The 26,180-nt window shown below is 40.2% G+C and overlaps 1 protein-coding gene across 5 annotated transcripts in view; it reads right to left on the bottom strand.

Annotated features, from left to right (window-relative positions):
* SORBS1 (sorbin and SH3 domain containing 1) overlaps positions 1 to 20,907 on the bottom strand; it is a 160,744-nt gene extending 139,837 nt beyond the window's left edge. For 3 of the 5 annotated variants that reach the window (XM_038140922.1, XM_038140928.1, XM_038140921.1), the window contains exon 1: positions 20,778 to 20,907. The gene's annotated coding sequence lies outside the window, so the exon portion shown is untranslated. Of the gene's footprint in view, positions 1 to 4,848; positions 4,912 to 20,777 lie in introns of all 5 variants that reach the window. The other 2 variants (XM_038140925.1, XM_038140924.1) reach the window with 1 other exon arrangement.
* Between the last annotated feature and the right edge of the window lie 5,273 nt (positions 20,908 to 26,180).

The raw sequence follows: 26,180 nt of genomic DNA, 5'->3' as shown, positions 1-26,180 counted from the left end.
AGCTTTAAGAACGCAACAAATACAAAAAGCTTTACCATGTGGTCCTGCCCTGGGGTATATAGAGCCACCCTTTCTTACTGAGAGCTACTCTACCACTGTTGTATGTTAATAAAGGTTTCTCTGACTTCTCTACCTTTACCACTTTTAATGACAAGTGTTCTTCAGTATGCAGTGAATTCCAGGTGTATTTGACAATGTAATTGTAGTTGCAAATGTCTGTTGTCTTTATTCATACCAATAAAGCCTGAAATGGCTCCAGACTAAGCCCAGCTGGTGCTGGAAGTGGCACAGGCTAAAGATGTATCCTATCAGCCCCACATCCACTCCAGCCCAGCACTGAAACACGGGCTCACAAACTGGTGACTCACAGCACTTTGAAAAACATCAATAACAAATTCAAAGCCTTTCACCTCCTCTTCAGTAATTTGAATTGAATTCCTAATTTCAAAAGTCTGCCAAAAACTGTTGTGTTTTGGCTATTGTTTTGCCGAGGCCTTGAGGGATGCTTCCAGGCTAGTTCCCAGTATCCAACAGGCAGCTATACAAAGGTGTTTAGGCACCTGGAAGTCTCCTAATAAGATCTACAGTGTGAATTAAGATTCTAATTTACTTAGGCAATTCTGAAATCCCATTTAGAGTCTAATGGCTCTTAAGCAAATAAATACCTTGAAAATCTGACTCCAGGTCACTTAAAGTATAAAGATTATAACAATGGATGTCAGCAGTCAGTAGTCTCAACACAAAGGCTGCATGTCTTGTCAGAGGTGCAAGGTGCCCTTTAATTCCAGAGACAAGTCTCCTGGAAGAAGAATAAAGGACTTTCTAGAATATATATTGAAGAGACTGGGCAGCCGCCATTTGCTACTTACAGATTCTTTACTTTCAAAGGAGTATTGAATGGCAATAGACTACTATTCCTAATTATATCTAGTACCACTATATATAAACACCACTTTTATAACATTTCCTCCAAGTTAACAGATCACATAATATCAATTAGTAACTGAAACAGAAAAAGACTGACAATTATTTCTTAAGCATTGAATAGTGCCAAAATACAAATATTGTCAAACATATATCATTCCCTTACCACCCTTTGGGGATCCTTCCCTTTGGGAAGCTGTCCTGGGAGCAAATACCCAGCTGCCTTTCCCAGAGTAGTACGGTTCTATCCCATATCCTTACATCCGATTTTTCCAGATCTGCCACAATATAGTCCAAAAGGATGAAAGTTTGCAGAAAGGTTTTTTATTCCACTGTAGAAGCAGTGGATCTTCTTCACCCTCCTGTCACTGTGCTCTAACAATAGAAATTAATGCTTTTCTGAAGGTTGAGATGTGAGCTGGAATCAGTGCCTGCAATGGTTTAAAATGTCTTGGTTCTGTTAAAGGCAATGTTGATTAACACCAACTGGGGATGTAATTTTTTTAACAGAGTCTATTCTAGGCACAGAAGGGTTTAATTCTTCAGTAGCTAAACTGAGAATACAGTGATTTCAAGGTGTGGTTTTAAAATAAAGTATTTAAAAAACACATAATCCAGCCTGCACCTAAAAATTCCTGGTTTTTCCCTGAAACAATGCAGAGCAGAATTGCAGAACAGTGTGGCTCCCTCATTAAATTGGCCAATGCACGTAAACACAAATGAAATCATGTCTCACTGAAAAATATTTTCTAGCTACTCACTAAAATAGCTTTAAGAGACCAGGTCCATACATGGAATAAAATGGCTTTCTCTGCCTAAGAAAAGAAGTCCTAAGCCAAACTCTCCTCTGGAATGACATTTTAACTATTATAAACAGTTTAACAGCAAATGTAGAGCAGAGCAGTGCAGTTTTATACAAACACAGCAACAACACTGAGATTTATTCTGTTCTGAATTAAGCTCTTTATATTGTTTCTACTTAAAAAGGAAAAGTATCAAATACAACAATTCCTACAAATTTCTTTCACAACAAACATTTTCAGATTCTATTTGCAGTTTCACCAAACAAAAGCAGGCCCAAGTCAAATGGCAGAATTTTGGCTGTACTCATCTGAAAGCACTGTAAGCTTTGCCCTTTCTACCACTCAGGCAACTTAAATGGGGGCAGTCCTCCCACTACTTTTCCAATAAACTTTGCAACAATAGCCACATGAAACTCTTGGAATACATGGCTTAGATACAAAGAGATGCTTTTCAAAATATCTGCTTGAGCGCTTCAACTTATATCAGAAATGCAGAATCTTTATACAGAGACAAAAATCCCTTCCAAGCTCTCTGTAATGTTCAGAGCATGGTGGGATGAGTCATTAACCCTCACAACTTCCTAGTACTCTGTGTACAACCATTCTCATTTTATCTGAGAACACAGGGGAGAAACAAGAGAAAAAGGCTCATCATCAGCAGACAGCATTATGACAAATTGTAAATAAGGCTTTCACCTTCTAGCTCCAGTTCACAAGTAGTTCTGAATGTTTGTAAATAAAGCCTAACGAGGATTTACATAGAAACTGAAGGACAAAAATGACCAAGTGGAAAGTGTTACAAAGCCACCTGAAACACAGCCTCTGGCAGACCCTGTTCCCCATACCTGACCGCCCTCCCAGGACCCAAACACATCTCTCTCCTCATGGTGTCCTGGCACAGCATCATCATAAACACTTATCAAAGCATGTTGCAGTCCATGACACATGTGTGGAGGTGGATTTGGTGTGACAACCCCTCCTCCCCGTTTCACCTGTGAATTCATGAAGGTTTGAAGTGCTGGGCAGACATCCACTGGAGCACAGGGTTAGCAAGGGGTGCCAGGCAGCCCAGGCAAGCTGGGGAGAAGCTACTCAATAACCTGGATCTCAGATGCACCAGAATAATTGCTAAAAGAATGAAAAGCCTGGCTGAAAAAGAAATCAGAACAATAGTGACAGAAGAGAAAAATAAGCAGATGGCTACATGTTAAACTAGGATAGAAGAGTGTTTAGGAAAAACAGAATGCCTACATTTAGCCAGGACCATAGCAAAACCAGCAAGAAAGAGCTGCTAAGTATTACTTCAGATGAAATTTCAGAATAGCAGCACCACCAACAAAGAATTACAGAAGCTGGGAATTTTGACTCTAAGCCCATGGATGAGGAAATACAACTGTAATAGTTTAAAGGAGAAATTTCACACACAACATTTGGATGTAGAAATTATAATGGCAGGTCCTGACCAGCCTGGGTCTGACACATATTCTTATCATTATCATAGGACAACTTTAATTCATGATTTTTGTGGCTCATAACAGCCACACAGAGAACTACTTGCTTTTAGGACTTGCACTATAGTTCATTAGAGATAGAAGAATTGCAACAATGAGCTCTGAATTAAGGCTTTTGTGGCACAAGTCATTCTAGGCTTCAATTTGCAGAATTTGGCTATCTTAGAATCTTTATGCAATAAAAGCTAAGCTTACATGACCACTTTGAAACTAGGGCTATGGCTAAACATTCACAAATCAGGGCTGCTGCCTTTCTCAACTCAAGAATTTAGTTTTAATCAATGTTTTGCTTTGTTTTTCAGATAATCTCATATATTAGACATTTTGTATCTTTGTTATATTTCATTTTTTCTTGTTTGGTTCAGAACTTTTAGAAATCCCATTTTAATGCTTCCCTCTGAAAATTCCTTCTGTTGTTTTCTAGAGAAACAATAATCCTGCAATAGAACACCTTGGTATTGTAATGAAAATAAATCTTCATTTTTCCTTTTCTAAGCATGTTAAGAAGGAGGTTTAGGAGAGAAAGAGTTCATAAAGGAGAGAAGAGTTCATACTTAATCATCTGAACTACTTCATAAACAATTTTAAGTGTCTGAAAAGTGTCAATAACTAATTAACTAATTTAAATCTGAGCCTAAGCCATCCAATTTTTATCTCAATTTTAAAATACCATATATATATATAATCTTAAAGGATGCTCAAATTCTGGGTTCAAACCTTACTCGTGAAAGAATAGGAAAACAAAAAAGAATTCTGAGGCCACTCAGACACTATTTTGGCGGAAAGGAGGGACCAGCTGTAGAGATATCCACATATGAAAGTCACAGAATTTTTGTAGATGCTTTTGTCTATCATCAAACAACCGCATATTGTCACTGATCTCTTTACTGGATGCCATCATGCTGCTCAGGAGAGGAAATAAAAAGACCAGTGTCTAATGTTCCAGACAGAAACCATGACAATATATTAAAAAATGCTGAATTTAAATTTTAGTACAGACTGATTAGGTTGAAAGACAAGTTAGAGTGAAATGGTGTCAGGTTCAGTGAACCAAGTGTAAAGGCCTTTATGACTACATTGGCATTTCTGCCTCAGTTGCAGGCATCAGTGACTATATTAGATTAGGTCACCTGAGAATTTGAATAGAATCACACATTTCTAATTAAAAAAAGGGCCCATGTGAGCAATACAGTTCCATATCACCTTAATTACATATTGCAATTACCGTTACAGCAGCACTGCTACTGGGATGTAATTACTGCAACTGGGCTTCTCCATGCTCCATGCAAGCGTTTTCATGGGAGCTTCATGCAGCATCACCTGAACTTGCATTAGAAAATCAGTGACAAGGATCAGAACGTGAACTGTTCAGGCATAAGGATGGGGCTTTTGCTGCTCTGAGTTGGCTCAGAAATAGAAAGAACAAAATTTAATTTCTATATAGAATAGTCAGATTCCTTGAAGCAGGAGCTAAAAGTAAGTGAAGGCATTTTCCCTCAAAGAAAATGGACAGTCACTGTACTCTATGGAAAATACACTTCAGTGATCACTCCAAATTCATGATGATGATGGCCCTTAGGGCCAAAAACGACCAACTGAATTAAACTCACCAAACTCTTCTTCCTGTGCTTCTTAAAAAGAGGGATCTGGAATTCTGGGCTATCTTGAAGTACCTAGAAAGACAGCTTTCTAGTCAGTTACCAGCCTTACAGCACCCAAAAATATGGTACCCACCACAGGGTTTCCTTCACAGCATGCTGGTATGATGAATTTCACACAGAGAGGGAATTTTTTTTTTTTTATATTAACTTTGCAAGTTTGCTTCCCCCAATTTAGTGTCAGTGTTCACCAGAACCACAGATCTGAAAGGTTGCACTGTAGTAATCAAACACAGCTGGAATTTCAGCAATTTGCTGAAATCCAGGTCAAACCTCTACTTCTAATCTTGCCTGAACTTAGGCCTGAATAGTGTAAACCAGTACAGGAAAAAAGTGTCACCCTCTCATCCATTTCCTAAAGATAGAAGCAACAATGTGAGGAAGAGCTGAGGCAGTAAAGATTTGCATTTGTCCTCTTCTCCTCTTGCATTCTCCTCAATGTCTTCTCATGGTTGTTCTCTCTCATAAAGCAGCACTTGAGAGGCATGTTCCCCCTGGTATTTATGTAGTATTTATAAACCAGCAGCTTGTGCAAAGGAGCACCTTATTGCACTAAGACTGCAAGGTTCTTAACTATGGAAACAACACATGAGTTACCTGTGGCTTCACCAATGGCACAGTACTCACGTCATTCAAAGCTCCTCACCAAGGACAGCAGGCACATGCTCTTGCTCCAAAAGCACAAATCCCTTAACAAGCAGATAATAATTTTCAATACTCTTCAATAGCTATTCCAAATGCAGCCGAGGACTCAGGATAATGCTCACAGTTTAGACAGTTACCATTTATTCTACAGAGCATTGAGTACATAGACATACAAATTAACCAAAAAACAGCCCATCACAAAGCACAAGTAGAGTACTTTATAATCTCCAAAAACATCTAAGGGAAAATGCTTTGTTCTGTAAATTAGTTTAAGAAAAAAGATCTCATTTTTATACCACTCTAAGCTTTTCTGGGAATCAATCAATTAAACTAGCTAGCTGTGTTAAGGTAATTGAGAAAGAGTTCCCAGGAGACATTACATACCTACCAACACAGTATGAACCAAATACATAGAGTTAAGCAAGACAGAAGCAGGAGTATAGAGTCTGTTTTCTGTCTGGAACTGAAGGACAGAGTGTGACTTTATGAGTTACTTTATTTCTTAGGAAAGGAGGACAATCCTGGTCTGTATTGCCAGACAGATTCTGCCTAGCAGCATTCTCAGCCCTTCCCTCCACTTCAGTGCTGTGCATCTGCATGACCTCCTGGAGCACACTCATATAAACACCGATCCTTTATCAAAGTCAGCTTTTACACAACAAGGCACAGTGGCTTGACTAGGGCCTGATAAAAACCAAAATCCTCTGGCAGAAAGAAATGGAATAATTCCCTAAAGCCAGAGTAACTACTAATCATCAATAATAGCAAAAAAGGAAGTTTTCCAAACTCCTCCATGTTCTGTGGAACAGAAGTTTTGAAGATATCTGCACAACTGGTGAGGGAAAAAAAAGTTGCAGCTGGGAGTTGCAACTCAACTTTTTTTACTTCTAGCAAACAGCGGCCGCCTGGCCAATTTCATACAAAAATATGCGTTCAACAAATCAGTCAATATTTACTACCATAAATTCTATCTTGCTTATCAGTCTAAATATATATAACACAGACTTCCAAGGTAAAATACATAAAAAATTAACTTTTTAGTTCTGTGTCCTATTTTTTTTTTCTTTTTTAAATCCTTAAAGCCTGAAAACTTTAAAATGAGAGGAAGAGGTGTTCAGATTTTTTTTTTTTTGCCACTTGCTCCTTTCATTTAAAATATCACTTCTCTCATTCTGTAGTCTCCTTAGATGTCTTAGACATAAAGCTCCTTCAGCCATCTATCTGAACAAGCTGTTACATTCTGGCAAACAGCAACTTTTCACCCAAATATTTATTCAGGTGTTCAAAAACTTGGAGATTTTATTTGTTTCTTTTAAACTTATAAGCAATCAAAATAAAGATATTTCTTCCCTAGACAGTTAGCCAACTTCCATTCTTATAATAACCCTGAGATATTTCGACCAGATCATCAATACTGCACACACTCTGGAAGAAATTATTTTTTTTAATAAAGGAAAACAAAAGGAAACTGATATGCTTTTCTCTAGAAGAAAACCAGAGGTAAAAACCAGAGGGACCCTTTGGGCCTTTTTTATATAAAATGGAAAAAAAAAAGCATAAATCAGAAGTACACTTTTTATCTTTTATAGATTACTTAATGATAGCTTGCAGAAGTCGCCAGAAGAACATTACATATTTCATACATTTAGTGCATCCTAAATATCAGAGGTTTATAGAAATTAACAACCCTCTGGTAGTGGACAAACATCTAGCAGGCAGCCAGCTGCTCTGCAAGCATATCATACACACAGTTTTTAGATCCAAAATTATATTTTCTTATTAAATATTAAAGTGGCCGAAAGGGAAGTTATAATAAGATTTGCATAACAAACAGAATTGCTTTGGATTAAAAAAAAATCTAAAAAGGCTTTTTAAGGTAAAGGCAGAAAAACAGTTGCTCATAAGAGTCCAGCTGAAAGGAGCTTGTGTGCTGAATCCCTTCTTCCTTAAGCTAACAGTATTTGTTTTTTGTTTCCTTGTGCTCCTTCATTTTTGTGCTTCCAGCTTTTCTAATTCGGATATCCAAAACTTAACCAAGGACTAATCACGCAAATGCTTTCTATAGTAAATGGAGTAGGATAATTAATGGTTCAGAGTAACTAGTGAAGGCTACGATGAAATAAGAAGAGAGGTGCACAATTGATCATTCTGCTGTTCCTTGTCCATGCCCTCCTATTCTGGCTGGGGCAGCACAGAGCACAAGGGTCTCCTGGTCCACACCAGGGAGCTCAAGGCACAAGAGCCCAACTCCCAGCAGGGAGACTGGCCACCTTTATTTTTATAGTTGCAGTGAACTTTGTGCACAGTCCTTCTTTCAACATAAGCCCACATCTGTGATATGTGCTAGGCCAGCTGTCACAACAAAAGCTGATTCTGCCACATCCACGTCCCTGATTGATCTGGAGTTGGCCTTTACAAAAAAGAAAAAAAAAGCGCTAGATGCAAACTGATGGACCCAAATACCCTCTAAGTCACTGGCTGTTCAACCTTATAAAGGCTAACAACAATGGAGTAAACTTACATAAGTATTTTAGGAGGGCTTGAACATATAATTCACAGCCAAGGATGTGAATACTGTGGCATACTGAGTGAATTCAGCATCACCCAGTCTGAAATTCAAGCAACAGAGGTTCTTCTACAGGAACCATCAGGGACCTTGGGAAGATCCACGGCACTTGTTAACTTTACCTTCACATACATAGTGAGTGTCTGAGGTATAGAATGGTTGGGGGAATAAATAGTTATTTTAATGCTGGGGTGTACAGTGAATTGAATCATGTGATTAGTGATTGAATAGCTGCTCCTCTATTACATGGTCCATTTGGCTCAGAGTATCCCTGTGCTATCACTGTTGTGTGAGCATAAACAAGTCTTCTACTCTTGATCATATTAAGACATTTTTTGCATATGTTCTCTGTTGCATACAACTAAAAAAGAAATTTTTCTCACTCCCACTCAGATCTGGCATCAGGTTAGGCTCCAAATACTCGAGCTATGCTTAGGGTTCAGGTCTCAGCATCAGCACTGGATCCAGCTGGGTTACAGTGCAGCTCCTCAAGTCAGTGTGTCTGATAGCACACAGTACACACACAGAACAGCTTAATGGAAACAGAAAACCTCAGTGGGAAACTACAGCTTTTACAGGAACATATGGCCCACAACCACTCAGGGTCTAGAAAAGTATTTATCTCAACATTTCATAGAGGGGAAAGCAAAATAGAAAGATAACATACACTGCTTCTGAAAACCTTGTCACTAGCAGACTTGCACAAAGCACTGACCAAACAAAACAAAATGTAGAAAGTTCCAGCATTTAGCGTGGAAGCTCATGGAAGGGAAGATGATTAAATCAACTCCAGGAATTACTTTTGTTTCCCCACAAAGATAGTGTCCCACAGATCTATTGTACTTTCCATTCACAGTGACTCAAGTCACTCCCATACACCACACGTGGTGAAAGTTCCTGTACTCACTACAGGGAGCACAGATGCTTCTGGGGTAGATTACAACAGATGCTTGGAACTGTGACTCTATGGCATATCCAAAATTAGTGGATGTTGCCAGAGTTAATGACTCTCTACACTTACAAAATGCCACATAAAGACAACTAGATCTCTTGCTCACATTATCTCTTATGAGTTCACCAGCTATTTGCTGTGGATGGTACCACAGTCAGCATGCGCCTAGCAGGGATTGCCTTCCACTGAACCATCAGCATTGCTTCCCACAGAATTCAGGTTTTCACGTAAGTTCACATATTAGATGTGAGCAGAACACCCCTCTCCTGTCCCAAAAATCATCTTGGACATTAGCACAAATTAACCAGCATTCCTACTGCACAGTAGAAGGCTACCCTGACTGGGCTGGATCCTTCAGCCACTTCGGAGTCAAGAGAGTGGAAGCATAAAAGAACGTTGTGTAATTTACGTGTCACCCTGCACTATATCAGTTAACAGAGCTGGAAATAGAAACCTCCCCTCTCAGACAGCGCATCAAGAGGCGTGACAGGTGCTCCAGAGAGCCCTGTTCCAAAGCATGTGTCAACTAGAACGTGGGCATAACATTGCAGGGAGGAAAGGACGGGTACCGAGACAGGCTCAGTTAAGCTTGCTGATGAACACTTTTCCCTACACCTATCCTGTATTCAGTCACCAGCTTGCAGAAGGTGAATTATCACCTGTACCTATGCACATATATGATGACAAGAGGAGGTAACATGACTCACTTCAAACAAAGCCATAATCAAAAGCAGTGATCCCAATGCTCCTTATTGAAGCAAAATTGTCTTCATTTCAGTAGTAGCCTTTCCAACTACAAAATCAATTGCATTCTCAGACTTGGCCTTAGTTTATTAAGCCATTAGAAATTAATTAATTAAATCTGAATCAAAACAAGGACAGACCACGGCTTGGCAAGATGCCATGTAAAGCAGACTTTTCACAGGATTAAGCTCTGTCTGAGGAGCTAACTGTCAACCAAAGGCTAGTTCAGAATGAGGAGTCACCCAAGACAAGGAGATCTGTGACATCCAGCAGCTCAAGTAGTGAGGATTTCTTGTCACTCAATGCTACAAGGCAAACAGAGGCTTTGGGGTGTCCTTGTACCCAGGGCTCACAAATTACTTCTGTTGCCAGGTGACTGAATTTTCATCATAGCTGATTTGCTAGAGAAGCAGCATGATATTTTTGAAGGTCATGAGTCTATATACAATTATGATGTTTAATATTTTTTTAATTCAGTAGATTTCACTTCAGTAATCTTCAGCAAATTGACTTATATGAGTGTATAACCTGGATGGGACCCAACTGCTGAGCACTGAGTTAGTATCTACTAACAGTGATTTTGCTTTAGCTTATATAGCAGGGAATGTACTCCTTCATCCTGAACACATGGGTCTTAAAGCCTGTAATCAGCCTGAAATTCCTACAGACCTCTCCACTCTTCACCAGAAAGGTGGGAGACCTCGTGGTCTTTGTGCTGCTACTGTACTGCAAAATACTAGTAGAGGCATAAAACTTATGATAGGCATGAAATCATTTATCATAAAATTTTAGTTTTCCTGTAAAAGAAATGAAACTATCTATGAAATATCTATCATATATCTTAGCCAAAGGCTTGTAAACTTCCATAATAGAACAAGGAGATATCATGCATTAGTCACAGGATTTCACAGGGCTGAACTACAAGCCTTTATGAATACCAGACTATATAAATTAGATTATATTATTTTTAAAAGCAAAAAACAATCAACAAACAACACAACACAGTACTTCACCTAAAGAGGCAGAAAGAAATCTTTGAGAAAAAGGAGAAATGTCACATTCAATAAAAAGAAAACTTACACAGCTCCAGTGACAACAAGTAAATTAAAAAGTTCATTTAAATATATTAAGATTGGGAAATTTTCTGTGCTGGAAAGGAGAGATAGAGATGCCCACATTGTCTTTTTTTACTGGACTGTGAACTGGTAGTATCTGTGGCACTCTCCAGAGCTCTACTATCAACTCTTTTTGAGGAATCTATGCAAGCCGTAGAGACACAGGGAACACTGAAACACTCATGACTGGAACTTCCCCTTGTGCTGATCTCTGGAAATTGCAAACATCTTCTCTTCACAGCAGGGAATTTCTGCAGTGGTCGATAGAATCACAGGCCAAACAATGTGGTGTTCAAGAGGTGTTTTTGTCATCTCCTGTGAAACATGTCAACTGTGGTATGGCAGTAATGGGCTATACCATCCACCGAGCCTCAAATGTTGCTCAAAAGCAATTGCAATGCCATTGCAGTATTTCTACAATCTCTCTCACTCTCTATTAATTGCAGACCAATGTACTGAAATTTAAAAATCAAAAGGGAGAAATTATTTAACATCTTATCCTGACAACTCAGCCCAAAATCCTTGTGGATGAATCTAGCTGATTGAAGGCAATGAGAGATTGTTTCCATCAAGTCCAATAAGTTCAGATCGGATATTAAATCCCTTGCGCTGGTAAAGGCTAAATAACAGCTAACAGTTACAGCTTGATGAAGCATGAGTCACAAAATACCACAGCTCACACAGCATCTGAGCTCTAGTGAGCACAGTATCAGCAGCAGAACATTTGTTCAGATCAACACAATGAGCGCATGCCTAACGCGATGGCTTTCACTGGGCACAAATAACGCGCATCTGAGCGCGCTCACAGCTTGTTTGTGCTAGTAAAAAACAATGCAAGACAGCAGGAAAAACAAAAGTGAAGGCTGTGAGATGGCAAAGGGTTGTTGTTCTTCTTCTTCTTTTAATGAGGCCTCACAACATAGCAGGTGATTCTCCAGATGCTATCTCCCAGTCTTACAAATGCACACATTAGGACTCTGCAAAACCCTCTCCCAAGGGAGAAGCTGAAGGAGCTGAGGTGAGATGTTGAGGTGCTTCTAGTCCTGCCAGCAAACTGATTGCAAAACAAAGACCTGGATTCTTTTTAATCAAAATTCTACCCAAAGAGAAACAGCCACACAAAATATGTACACTGAGGAAAAAGACTTATTGGCAGGAGTGCCATGAGTTAAAGCCAGCTGTAGGGAGAAGGAACACCTCTGCCTCATTCATTTCCTGCACTGAACAGAGTGATTTTATGTGGAATGTCTGACTGCTAAATCTATCCCACTTTCCACCCTTCAGAGCTAAGTAACAGGATTCCCTTCTGTCTCTCCATGGCTGCTAACCCAAGAATCTCCACCTAGTTTACTTGATAAACATTGATAAACCCTTTCTCTTGGAGTTCTTACTGTTTGGTTTTAGCACCAATAAAGATACCAAATAATGTTTTTATAAAAGATCACAACAATCATGTAAAGATACATCACATCTCTCAGCTAATTAGAAATAAAGCATGAGTAACATGACTTAAGTCTAATAATCACTCATTCAACACCATAAACACAAAGACTGATGGCCAGTCATTTACCCTATTCATATTCATTTTTTATACAATGGGGTGCAGTGACCCAGAAATTGTAATAGGAAATGGTCTCTGAGGGTTTTGTTTCCTTTTTTTAAGTATAAATAATTTTTAAGAAAACAAGCACAGTCTTGTGATTAAAACACAGATATTTTTAGAACAGTGTTCTAGAGACCACGTAGCCAAATAAAGTAATAAATAATACATATTTTAAGAACACTTTCATTAAAAACTTCCTATTAATAAGTATACTCAGGTCAGAAGATCTGTTCTGTCATGAGTATGTCATACATCCAGTAAGACAGCAATCCCTCTGTGAAGCCATTGTGAAGTTTTCTTTCCAATACTTTCAGGATTTTTTTATGGATAATATATCTCACAATTGAATAAGCAGTGTATTACTTATGAAAGTCCTCACAAAGGAAGACTCACAAAACTATGTGAACTGCTAGAAAAGAGAGATTAGAATGTCTGTGAGGTTTTTTTCTGCTAGCTTTTTCTGCTACCTCATACTATCCGAGGCAGGAAAGGACTCACTACCAAATATGCAAACTCCCCAGCATGCCAGATCACAGACCAAAGCCAAACAACAAAGGAAAGGAAAAGGTGGAGCCCCCCAGGCCTCATGTCATTCCTCATGCAAGAGTCCACGGCAACAGCACTATGCCCCATTGCCTTTTCATGCTTCTTCCAGTCCTTCCTATCCCAGTCTTCCCACTAGCTTAGTCCAAAAGCTGTCTCTGATGTATTTGCACAAGCCTATTCTTATGAGGACTTTGATCTTAGCTGGTGCAAGTGCTCTTTGAATCCAGGCAGTAAAATAGAAAAAAGGTCCAGAATGATAATACATTGTTTGTGTACACATATGCGCACTGCCATATGCGAAACTAAGCACCACTTTTAGGAGAATCACAACACAATTTGTACAGGTCTTCAAAACATCTAGACATTAGAATAGCAAGTAAAGTATTTTCTTGCCTTTCCCAAGATATTAAATTCAAATCCAAGTGTCTTCCGTGCCTGAGGAAATGTGATTTCCAGATTTGGAGTCTCTGATCCTATGATTTTTTTCTACATTTGTATAGTTGGCTGTACAGATTCAAAACTCACAGATATGCTAAGAGATGGTGCCCCATAACGTGGCAAGGTAGGACACAAACCACGTGTTCTTCATGACCGTGTGTCTATCCCAGTCTTATGACAGTACTGTTGCTTGGCACATCCTACCTTCTAAGAAAGTAAACTTTCTCCCACATGGATTTGCATTTATTGTACATTCATGTATCATCCTACACGAGGGAAGCACACATCTGCTGGACATATAAGTTCTCAAAAAAGACACAGTTATTTGGTTACTTACCCAGCTAAAAGATTCAGAGAAAGAGAGAAGAAACTGAAGCAAAGATAGAGTGAGAAAAAGAATACTTACACAACCTTTGCACTTGTCAATCTTTTAAAGGAAGTTATATAAATTCTTAACACATATTGTAGTAAGGTTTCCTCTCATATCGTAATCTCTTTGAAGAAAAGTATATATAGATAAGATTAGATTTAAAAATTAAAGCATGTAAAATATTTAGTGGGTTGTTCTAATAATCAGCCTAGAAGCTTTCAGTCTAGTTGTACTGACAGCACAAACAGACTTTTCAAGACAAGAAACAAAACCAAATATCTAGTCACCTATTAAAATGTGTAATAAGAGTGCTATTTCTCACTCTTCAAATGTCACTGCATCAAGAGAAACTGTAATATCTAATGATTTTTTTTCTGGAAGCTGTAACTCTGGGGCATATATAGTTTTTAACTGCCCCCAACATGTTTGTATATGTGATATATTCTTTTCCGATTTTGCAGACTTGTGCCAAACAGGTTTGTGAGAAGATATCTTCTTGAAACACATTATACTGGAACAAGGCAGTGAACAGAAATTCATTCAATTTTTTTTTTTGCAACAAAAGATGTGACTGGTAATTCTAAGTTGATACATCACTGAATACCACATGCCATATCTTCCACACTACATGATGGAGGGAATTCCACCCAAAGAGCTTCTCTAAGGCTTCTGGAGACAGAGATTGTATCCTCACAACCGCATGGAGCACTGAATTCACTTACTTCCTGGAAGGAACCTCCGGATGAGCATTCAGTGACTCTGCTGGCATTGCCAGAGAAAAGCTTAGAAACAGCCAGCACTGTGAGGTGACTCTCCACAGTACAGCCTCTAGTCAAGTATTCTATCCTTGTGGGCAAGATGAGGTGAGAATCATCTGAAAATAGTCCACAGTATCTGCTGCAAGGACTCACAGCTTTTTTAGGCAGCCTCAACTCACAGTCAGTTCAGACTTTCTGCTAGGAGCAGTATGAAGTCAGACCCCAGGTGCCAGTGCATTACCCAGTATCTAGGACCTGGGTCATCCTCCAAGGCACAGCATAGACACCAACAGGTCACCTAATCCTCCTGGGGTCTTCTCCCCTGCCAAGCACTGCCTGTCTGCCTCCTGTCATGACCATACAAAACTCAATTCAGAGTTAAGAAAAAAACTGCCAACCACACTTTAATATCCAGCAAGTGTCTGCAGAGCTCAGTGCCATATGACTGGCAACTCTCTCAGTACAGCTTATCTTTTGTGACTGGCTTGTCCCCAAAACACAACAGGCTTTCCATAAGGATTAGAGGTACTTCACAGACAAATAAATTTCAGCCAAGTTTTCAGAAAAGTAACCATTTATAAAACCAACACTCATTCCATAAAATTCTACAAAATTGACCAATAGAAGGAAGTTACAAGTACCACCACTGCAAAGACATGTCTTACTTGAACAGTTTTTCCCAGTATTTAAAGAGCTCAGAGCAGGAAACAGACCTAGTTCAATCTTGCACTCTTTCTTGCTTAAGTAACACCAATGACAAAAGGAAAAAAATCTATAAATATACCTAGACTGTTTTTTTTTATTATATCCTTATCTACCATAAATGCCGTACAATTTTCAGATGGATTGATATGAATATTTTTAAGATAACACCTGCTATAACTCCAGATTATGTCAAACAAGATTCTGTGCTGATGCAGGGCTCATTGCCTTTTCTTAGCATCTGTAAACTGTGGTCTTGATCTAAGCGAGCACTAACACTGCCTCACATGTAGCTGGGCAAAAATCTAAGTGCACTGTCCCTAACTCTGGCCTTTCTCTCCTACGGCCTCACACGTCTAACTCGCCTTGCCTAACTTGGAAAAACCATGCCTGTGATTATAAAAAGGCATTTGACTCCAAGGACCATTAGACTTGGCCTTCCTGGCGCCACTGGAATGTCTCTTGTAATGGCAACACTGCAGACACTGGAAAGTGGTAGCAAACTCACAAAGCGCATCATAATAATTCATCAACCACTACTTCTGACTCTTAAATTATAGGATCGATACAGACATAGAAAAAAAGGAAAAATAACTCCTATTCTGGTATCAGTCTTCTTTTCCAAACAGTCACCTTCATTCTAATTGTGTTCATTCTGCTCTAAGAAAAATATAACTTCTGTTACTTATGTGAATGAGCGTTGCAGTGTTTATTCAAAACCAGAATAAACTTCTGGTCTTGGGGTAGATTTCATTCACATTGTGATTATGTGCAAATAATTGATTATTTGAAAGAATATTATAGCTATAAATCAATTCTATAGACAAACTACATTTTCCTGCATGCTGCCATTTCCTGTTTACCCATTTTGATGGAGGCATTGAAAACCCCCAGCTGTTACAGAACCAAATACTCTTCTCTTAGTTCTCAGTGCAAGAGGAAGTAGAATTATTTCAGAAGTTTTCCTAGCAAAGAATAATTTTAGCAACAGTTTGCTTTCTAAGATAAGGTCACTCACTTCAAAGTTTTTATTGTTCATGAAGAGGGAAAACATCAATAAACTGTTACAAGATTGGCTATGGATATAAAAGATAATTTTTTTTAGAAATTGCTTTACCTCTCCACGTCTCATTTCCTTCAACTGGAAAGTGATAACAGAGTTGCCTGCTATGCTCACATTTGTAGATAAGAAACAGATTTAGTGCTACAATGTAATTCTGTGGCTAGAGAGACTTCACCCAGGATATGGAACCAACTTGCCCAGAAATCAATCTAGATCATCTCCTCTTACTCTGAATAGGTAAGAAATCCAAATACCCAGGCTTAAATTGTACATATTAGATAAATGTCAAGATGTAAAGAAAGTGAGAAAGAATAAAATACCAACTGGCATATGGGCATTTACACACCCAAATTCCAATACAAAGTGTCTGATCTGAGAAGCACATCACAAACCAGTTTTTCTACCTCATTATTCTCATCTAATAGTATTTGTTTTCCTAAACACATTCTAAAGAACAGCATCCATGATGCAAGAATCCAAAACGACTTAATCATGCTTCATTATATCTTAGTGAAACCATGAAAAAGGATATACAGAAGTGCTATTTCTTCCAGTATTTAAATCGTATTTCTGTCTGTGATGGCACAGTGTCTGTTTTAGCAACCCTAATGAGAGTGAGGCATGACTGTATCTAGTTGGCAGAGTTATCACAAAGTGTCTGACCACCACTGCCCAAGCAGCTTGGCATGGATCAATTTTCATGCAAAAAGAATTCAGAAGTGCTGACGACGAACCCAAGCACGTATGGCATCGGTATGACACCTTCTTTGAAAGACACCTACAGTAGCACATTTGCCTTTACTGTCTTGCTTGGGTGAGCATTCTCTTGGCTGAGTGTGAAGACATGACAGCATCACTTCCCAAACCCTCTCCTATAACTGATCCAAATACTGAGTCTAAAACCTGCTTATACTGTGACAAGCAGAAGGGTCACAATACAGTTTGCAAAGGAGCAGAGGCAGAAATCATACTAAAGTCTAAGGTCAGGTTCATAAAGCCCTATCTACATATACAGACTACGTACCAGTCACCCAAGGAAAAGGAAAAAGTGAAGGAAAGCATCTGGGTATCCAACATTGTTGAAAACCCAGGCAATTATATTCCTACTTCAGAGATCCTAAGCAGCAAGTAAAAGCCCTAGCATAGTCTTTTACACAATAAGAGTAAAGACTAAAACAACCTACCCATGACTGAGAACTTCAAAGGCCTGAAGTAAAAACAATTTTCAAAGAACACTCAACTTTATCCATGCTGCCAGCACATTTCCCAATGCTGAATAAATCCAAATCAAATATCTCGCACACAAAAAAAAAAAAAAAAAGCAAGCTTCTCAAAAAAGAAAACTTGTCTGTTCTTAAAGGCACAGCAGTTTCCATAATACTATAGGTAGTCTCTGCTCTAATATAAATTACACTAAGCAATGAAAGTGCTGACCCTGTCTTAACTCGCACCACAAACAACACACACTGTACAACCTAATTCCTTAATGCTCATTCACATATATAGCACCACAGCAGATAATGGGATTATGGAAGAGATTGAAGACTTCAGGATCAGACCAACAGAACCTCTGTGGCTCATTGCAAAGGGCTCAGCAGAGAGAGAAAATATCACAATTGTTCATCCATCTTAGGAGATATATATTACAGTTTTTGCTTAAAGCAAACAGAACCAGCAAGGGCACTGTTTTGGTCCCCCATATGCACTGTGCCATCATAAGACCAAATGGGCATTTATCAAAGTAAAGGTACAAAAAACTGAAAAATAACACCAAAGAAACACGGAGGAACAGAGAATGAACCAGTGTAGCTCCCTACTGGAGAACACCATTGCTACAAAGCATTCTGTAGCGGATTCATCAATTAATTAGCACATTGTATACACTACCACATCAGTATGTGTAAATTCTGTGAGATCTGCTGCCATGTCTTAATAGTGACCCGAGTGCGCACACACATACACTGCACCCACATACAGAGTGCATTCTTCAATCTACAACATGTAATTTTCACAAAGGTTTAACATTCCTGTTTCTCCCCTGGATTCAACCTCTGCAAAAGCAGTAAACTTGTAATTCAACATTTGCAGAGTGCTTCAAAGTTTCTCTGAGTTCTCCTTTCCCCCTACTCCAAATATTTTCCCTCCCCTACAAACAGAAAACACAAGAAGAGACCTGTTTATCACATGACCTTCCTTTGGAGGAACCCTTCCATTTGTACCCTTTGAATCAGTTATGTATCAAAGAAAAAGGAAGCTGCTAATAATACTCACACGGAGCACATAATTCTTACCTTCCTGACTTTTAGATTAGCCTCCTGGGCATGTGAAATTTATTAGGCACTGTTTCTTTCTTCTTCTAAACAGCTTAGGTGTGAGCTTGTGTCTATGTGTGTTTCTGTGTCTGTTTACAAAATATCTGATGTATTCCAAAAAAGGCACACGTGCTGTGTTTTAACTCTATAAATATTTATACTTATATTAATATTTCTATTATATCTTACTTATTATATTTATATTATACCTATTTATTATAATTATATTACATTTATATTTAACTCTATATATAGTGATATAAGTGATACTTATATCACTGTATATCATTATGAATCTATATTGGCTTTACAGAACAGGATTATCTTTAAAAATAACTATTCCTATTTAAAGATAATAAGTATGCCTACTGAGGAAAAGGGGAGTGCAAAAGAAAAAGAAAAGGGATTCATTAGGGACATTCAAATGTGATACATACATGTTTTTGGTAGGTCTACCCATGCAGCAGAACCAATATGGCCCAGCCTTTAGATGCCAAGAGGTACCAGTCGGTCACTAACCTTGTGCAAGTTAAACCAGCCCTTGCCTTGTCTGACGTCTTAGAAAGAGAAGTATTTCGGACAGATGTCTTTTTATGACAAGGTATCAAGACATACAGGAGAGAACTTCAAGTGGCATAATCTACAAAATGAAATACTAATATACCAAATATTTACCCAAAGCAGCAATGGTAATAGCAATACCATGGTAATAGCAATACCATGCAGAATATAAAAGCAACAACTACAAATAAGGAAACACTGATCTTTGGGCAGAAGAGTGAAGATAAGATTCTACTTAGAACAAATCCCACTATCAACCATCTGGGTTGCACTCAGGTGCCCTTGATTTGGGGACTCCTTTATAGAACCCATACATAAAGGAGTAACAACCACGGCACAGACACGAGCGTAGGGCACTTACTGGTTAAAAATCAAACAAGGGTAACAGCAGGAGCCCAGGCAGTTTTGCTGAAATGAGATCTGCACAGCAGGGCAGGCATGGCTTTTCTTCATTACCCTAATAGCCTAATAAATAAATAAGGAATTGTTGTGTCCATGGCAATCATGCTGGTGATTTTTTTCTCCTTCCCTTCCAAGACACCTCAGGAGTGAATAGCCATACCCCAGCTGCAGAATCTGATCTGTAAATAAAAAACTGAGAGCTAAATGAAGCCCTTTCTATGATAGGATTTGACTAAAACTACTGCATATTCTCAGACATTTAAACCACCTACCATTCATGAGGCACTAGTGATACCTGAAGCTGTTGCCAATTATTTTTCACTCCTGAATTCCTTATGAACTGCTTGCAAAAGGTATTTACACCTCTGCAGAGAAGCACACAAAATACAAATCTTCAGAAACAATAGAGTGAGACCAACCAGTTTCCGCTCAAAGACACAACGGTTTGGGCGATTCCCAGCTTCTATTTTATCCAAACCATAGCAAGTGTTGGCTTCCTAAAGTACAGTATTCTCAGCATGTCGCACGCAGGGCAGCATCCATGCGCCGCTGACTTGGTAATTGCATTATCTGCAGCCGCTGATGAATGAACAACCGTAATGCATACATCCTGGCTTTAGCTCTCTCGGGACAAGTAGACACACACTCCCCGCACCAGATTCATTCAGTCTGCTGAGTCCGAAGGTATACAGAAAATGCCCGTGTGCATTCCCTCTCATTTTAAAAGCAATGTTGTAATCTGCTCTCCCTTCCCCCTGACAGAAATACAGCACTTCTATTTACAAGCACGAGAAGCTCATTCCCAAACCTACTTCTCTGCATCTGCAATCCATTCTACCTGCAAATAAGGCGGCTTGAATAAAGGCTCGCAAAAATTGTGGTGTAACATCGACACTGTCTCTGGATACTAGGAAAAACAGAGAGGCGCTAATATCCCACAGCATAATGGCCCTTTAAAGAACGACTAGTCCTTATGGATATAAATAATCTCAAGAATAAAATGGAGCCAAAGCGATTTCCATCGCAGACGGAGGGCAATGACCGGCTGCCATAGCTACGAAAGCCCCGGCCGACCCGCAAAGTTACCCGCACAGAAGAGCTTACCTCGGAGCGGCACGGCAGCCTCCGTGCCCGCCCGGACGGGACGCCGCAGCCGCGCCGAGCCGAGCCGAGCCGAGCCGCCCGCGCCGCCGCGGCTCCCCGGCAGGCGGCGGCCGCGCTGGGCGCCGCCCCCCGCCCGCCCGGCGGCAGCGGCGCGGGAACCACCCGCTCGGCGCCGGCACGGAGCGAGCCCCTGCCGGGAACCAGGAGGAAAGAGGGCCTGCGCTTCCCAGTCGGGAAAGCGAGCCCAGGCCGAAGCGGAGGAAGGCGGGAGCAGCGCGGCGGCCGCCGAGCGGGCAGCCCGGGAACGGGGGGCGCGGAGGGCCCTGCCCGACCTGTTGCGCGTGTCGGGCGCTGTTAGCTCCTGGGTGGTGAAACCGGCCGAGGACCGAGCGCTGGGCAAGCCGCGCACCGGTGCGGGTGGGTACACGGCTCAGCAAGGGGCGTTCTGTGCAGCCATCGGTGTCTCGATTGCGTGTAACGCGAGTCACTGAAGAATGGGGAGGAAGAGACGAAGGAAGGGGGAAGAGGTCTCTGGTAAATCACTAAATGCTCCATAGGGGGAAAAAAAGGATCAAATAGAGGAGAGGGGAAATCCCTTTCTCATTCACACTGCTTTTCACTGGATTAATATTACTATTAGTATTACTATTTTGGTTTCATTAATGCTTAGAGCCCAACTCCCAGATCAGCTTGGGTACTCCACAAAAGTGGAGGAAAGGCAGTCCAGACTCAAGAGCATACAGACAAAACACATGAAGGTATCAATCCACAGATGGCCTGACTACTGCCTCTGTGTAAGGAAGAAACACCATGGACATACAGGGAATTTCATCCTTCTCAGGCTAACATGGCACATCATGTAGACTTTTTTTAATAGTCAGATGTTATCATTGTGTTTTCTTTCTTTTTCACCTTCAAAGTTCCTGTTGACTTTAATATACTGACAGCCATAAGAATGCGGTTTGTCTTTTCTTGAATACTATGCATGAATCAAAAAAGTCACCAAATAATTCAAACCGATTGCCAAAATAAACTAATTAGATCTTAATCTGTAAATTTGTTTGAGAAAAGATCAAACACGTTTTGTTTTCAATGGCCAGAAGACACAAAGGACATTTAACCCCAAACTTCTAACTTGTTAGAGTTAGTTCCCTCTAACTCTAACACTAACCTCTCAAGGGCAGCTGGAGTAATCTCCTTCATTTCAGAGAGATGAATAAATACAAAAGGCAGGCTAGCTGCCTTCCAGATGGGGACAGGAAGTTTGCAGTGATGATCCCGAGCAGCCCTCTGCTTCTTGAAATCCCCAGGAGAGAGGAACGTGATCATCATCTCAGAGCAGAATGGACAGCCGGGAAATCTCAAATCTGAAATCCAGCTAGGGCAGAAAATAGATGTCTGTTTCTCTCTCATCCGATGGAGAGAAGGGTGATAAAATTTGTGGCATCCTGCCAAAGCCATTGAACCCACTTAGGCACAAAACCTCATGTTATCCAGGCTTAATAGCATCAAGAAAAAAAAAATGAGATTTTATTCATGGTATCCTGCCCCTCAAAAAACCCCCAAAAACATCCCATCATAACAATAGCCATCTGCGAGAATAATTGAAAGCAATGCCTGGGATTGACCTAATAGCTGAAATGCTCTTTTTTAATTTAGAAACTTACTGAAATGCCAGATGTGTGCAAGTCTATATGTACATCTTCATGCAACAGAGGCAGAAGCCAGGAGCAATGTAGGTAGATAGATAGTTAAACATTGTAACCTTGTTCCCTCCTGATCTGTTCAGGGTCTGCAAGCATTGTTTGCCTGTCTCTGCTCCTGATACTGCGCTTCTAGAAACCAGTTCAAGTACCTTTTATTAGACTGGGGACTCGCTGGTTCATCTCTGAACCCAGGAATGTCAAGCCACCAATCTAGAAGAGCTATTCTGTTCCAGGTTTTTATGTGGGGAAGGCAGATAGATGCTTAGCAGGATAGGTTCATTCTTCAGAGAGATCTACCAGCACAAAGTAAATCTGGTTTTGCCGCTTTAAGGCATTAGTGCTTCTCAGTGCAAAAAGTTCTGGACAGTATTTTTTATCTGCACTGTTGAAATACCACTCCCACGATCCTTGCATTATACAGTTGCTTATGGACACTGTGGAACAGTAAAAATGAGTTGACAAGATCACAAGGAATGCAGAAATGTAGGTCTTTTCTGCTGGCAACACAGAAGTCAGGTCTGTTAAAACCTCAGCACTGGCATGGCCACCACACCAGTCCCACCCAGACCAGCAGGCCATTGCAAGTCAAACCATGGAGAAATGACGATTTTCAGTGAAAGCACACTTACATACATCACCCAGTTTTCAAAGCTGTTGGACTTTTCTGAAAATTCACCTATATAAGAGCAGATATTTTTCAAAATATGCTCAAACCCAAAGCCTGCCCCATGTAGCTGAGGCAGATAAAAACCCTTCCAACCTTACTTGGGCTATCTGTGAGAAACAAGCATTTCCTCTGAAACAGGAGAGGGCTTTGTACCTCACTGCTGTCAGCAGGTGACTTTACAGCTGCCCATCTGCTATGCATTTTGTAAATACCAAACATTTGTCTCCTGAAATGCCCCATCTTCCTGCTTCTCTCAAAAGCAGGAAGTCTGCCTTCCTGCTTGTGTCCAGGCTGTATTAAATAAAGCATGTAATGGACTGTTATCTTACTAGCAGCCAAACTAATAACAGCAGTCAGTCTAAGATGACACGTGAACACGAGAGCTTGAAGTGTGTATTAGGGCCAATGGTTTCACGAGGAAGTGAGCTCAGCCCTTCTCGCAAAGAGCTATGTTACCAGAGGGAGCAAATCTTTCATCACAAAGTCAATGCTTTGAATCCAATGCAGAGACATCTGAATGAATATCCCCCACTGCTACTGCATCCTAGGCAAACTGCCCCAGAGCAAGGACTGAACCCTATTCTTCTCTTGAACGGTGTCTCTCAGGGACAAATACCAGGAGGAAACTAGCAGTGCTGATACTTCAGGTAGAGGCCTTTGAGAGCAACTAACAGCCTTCACAGTATTGTCAATTGACGGGCATCTCTCTCTCTAAGGGGCTTGTCCTGTGTGCACATACAAAGACTGCATCACACTAACAACTCTGACTGGACCCAGGTGGATTGGAATTTTAATGCTAATCTAAGTACCCTCACTGAAACAAGATAAATGTAATGGCTAAATAACTGGTATGAGAAAACAGAGATAAATGGATTGTGCAGCAACACAGACAAAAAAAGCACTCAAACATATATCTGAATCCTTCTTAGTTCTAAGACTTTAGCTACGCTGCACATTTGCTCTCCACCCCCATCCCTTCCCATGGAAATTTTGAGCTGTGAGGTTGAAAGAGAAGTGACCCTTCATTAGACAGGGAGTTTTTGAGTTCACATGCCATCCCAGGAGCTGTGATACCTCTAATGAAATTTTTCTGTACTCCCACAAGCCATGTAAATTTTTAGATTCTTAATGACAAATGTTCATAGGTAATAAGTACACAGGCACAAATATTTCTCACTTACTGAAGTTTGTGGGACTTCTGTGATCATCTTTGCTGATGATGAGAATATATCTCATTGACCATGAAATTCGTAAATTGTGCCCCTAGATTATGTTAAAGGAGGCACATATTTAGTGCCAGAATGGCAATCCCCTCCCTGAGGTGACACAGGAACTGGATGGGACAGCTTCTTAACAGCCTGCTGGAAGTGATGTGAAAAGAAGAAAAATCCCTGCTTGACTCAAGCCAAGATAAACTTTCTGCAGCACTAAAGCAACATCACCTTTTTATTTGTAAAACAGAGAAGTCTTTAAAATAAAATCTGTGACATCACTGATTCCAAATCCTGCCATTTCCATAGCCATAGCCTGAAAAAAAAGTGCATTTCACAGTTGAACTACCCTACTTCATAAGACAGCAGCTTAAACAAGAAAATCAAGTGTGTCTCAGATCAGTCTCCCCGTGTCTCCAATTCAATGTAGGTGTACTGACTCCAAGCCCCTTCTCTGGGCTACCCACCATTCTTCATCACACCATTTAAACCAGACACAAAGTCATGCTGATTCTGTGAAGGCATCCAGACAGACCAACTGCAACATTTTCTAAAGGCAAAATCATAGAGTGTAGTGAAAGGGAAATTGTATTGACCTTTCGCATTGCTAACAAGGGATTTGCAAGCACACAGGCTATGTTTGTTCAACCAGAGTTGAAAAGAAAACCAGAATCATATGAAACATCCCTCTAATCCATGAACCCAGCGAACAGGATGGCCCTAGCTATTGTGTCAGGACATACAGCTTGGGGTCCTTAATCCTTCAAATTATTGGCATGGTGCACTTGTTCTGTGACAGCTCTTTCAGATCTTTTCCCATCTCTGTTGTTTTGTTTTCTGCTTGAGTAAATAGTAGGGCAGAAGTGAGACACATTTGTTTCTGCTGTCATCTGCCAAAATGAGTGGTCTGGAACTTCACCTCCCTGCTTTTTCTGTCAACATTGTATCTTGGCTACTGCAGGTGAGCTACCATCAAGGAAAGAGTCCTCTCCCATTTAGTCTTGTATGAAAAGCGCAGAGTGAAAATGATGACACAAAGTACAAAGGACGAGGGCTAAAAATAGAGATTAAAAATGAAAAACCAGAATCCACCTTATTTACATCACAGACCAACATTCATATCCGTGCTGGGCAAATGCAAAGTGAACAAATTGCCTCCAATTTACAGAAGGAGAAAACTGAGGCAGAGAATGGCAATCTCACCATAATCACCCCACAAATCAGTCATATAAGAGATCAGTCATCTCTTATTTTCTTAATCCTAATTTCATCATCTATCCACTAGGCAGCACTGCCTTTTTTTGCATCAGAATTATTACAAATTATTAAACCAGAATTATGGTGATTAACACCAACTTGGCACAGACAAAAAAGGGAAGCAGAGAAACTACAGTGCAGAAAGCTTCAGCTACGAGGTGATCTTGAAGAGCTCAGGGATTTTGTGTCATGGTTTTCAACCTTGGTTGTGGTAAATGCTGCCAACTCCCACCTGGTATGAGAGAGGTCACGACAGCATTGGCTTCTGGAAATCCCTTAGCAAAGAAGATTTTAACTCAGTGACCAGTCTTCATTTGTCCACAAAAAAACAAACTAGACAGTCCCCCTACCTTCATTCTTCATAATTTAAATGGAATCATTGTAAGAAACCATGATTATTGTTGGTATTGAGAGTAAAAAAGGAAGAAGAGCAGCATTCTGTTTGTGCCTGCACTAGAGCCTCACTGGAAGACAGGACAAAGGTAACCTTGGCATCTGCTGTTACATTCCAAATCCCAGGAGGAATGAGGACTCTGAATGCTGCTTTAACACTTCTCTTGCT

The sequence above is a fragment of the Motacilla alba genome, chromosome 6 (genome assembly GCF_015832195.1).
Source record: "Motacilla alba alba isolate MOTALB_02 chromosome 6, Motacilla_alba_V1.0_pri, whole genome shotgun sequence".
NCBI lineage: Eukaryota > Metazoa > Chordata > Aves > Passeriformes > Motacillidae > Motacilla > Motacilla alba.
The sequence above is the reverse complement of the archived record's forward strand: the minus strand, read 5'-3'. Positions and strand labels throughout refer to the sequence as shown.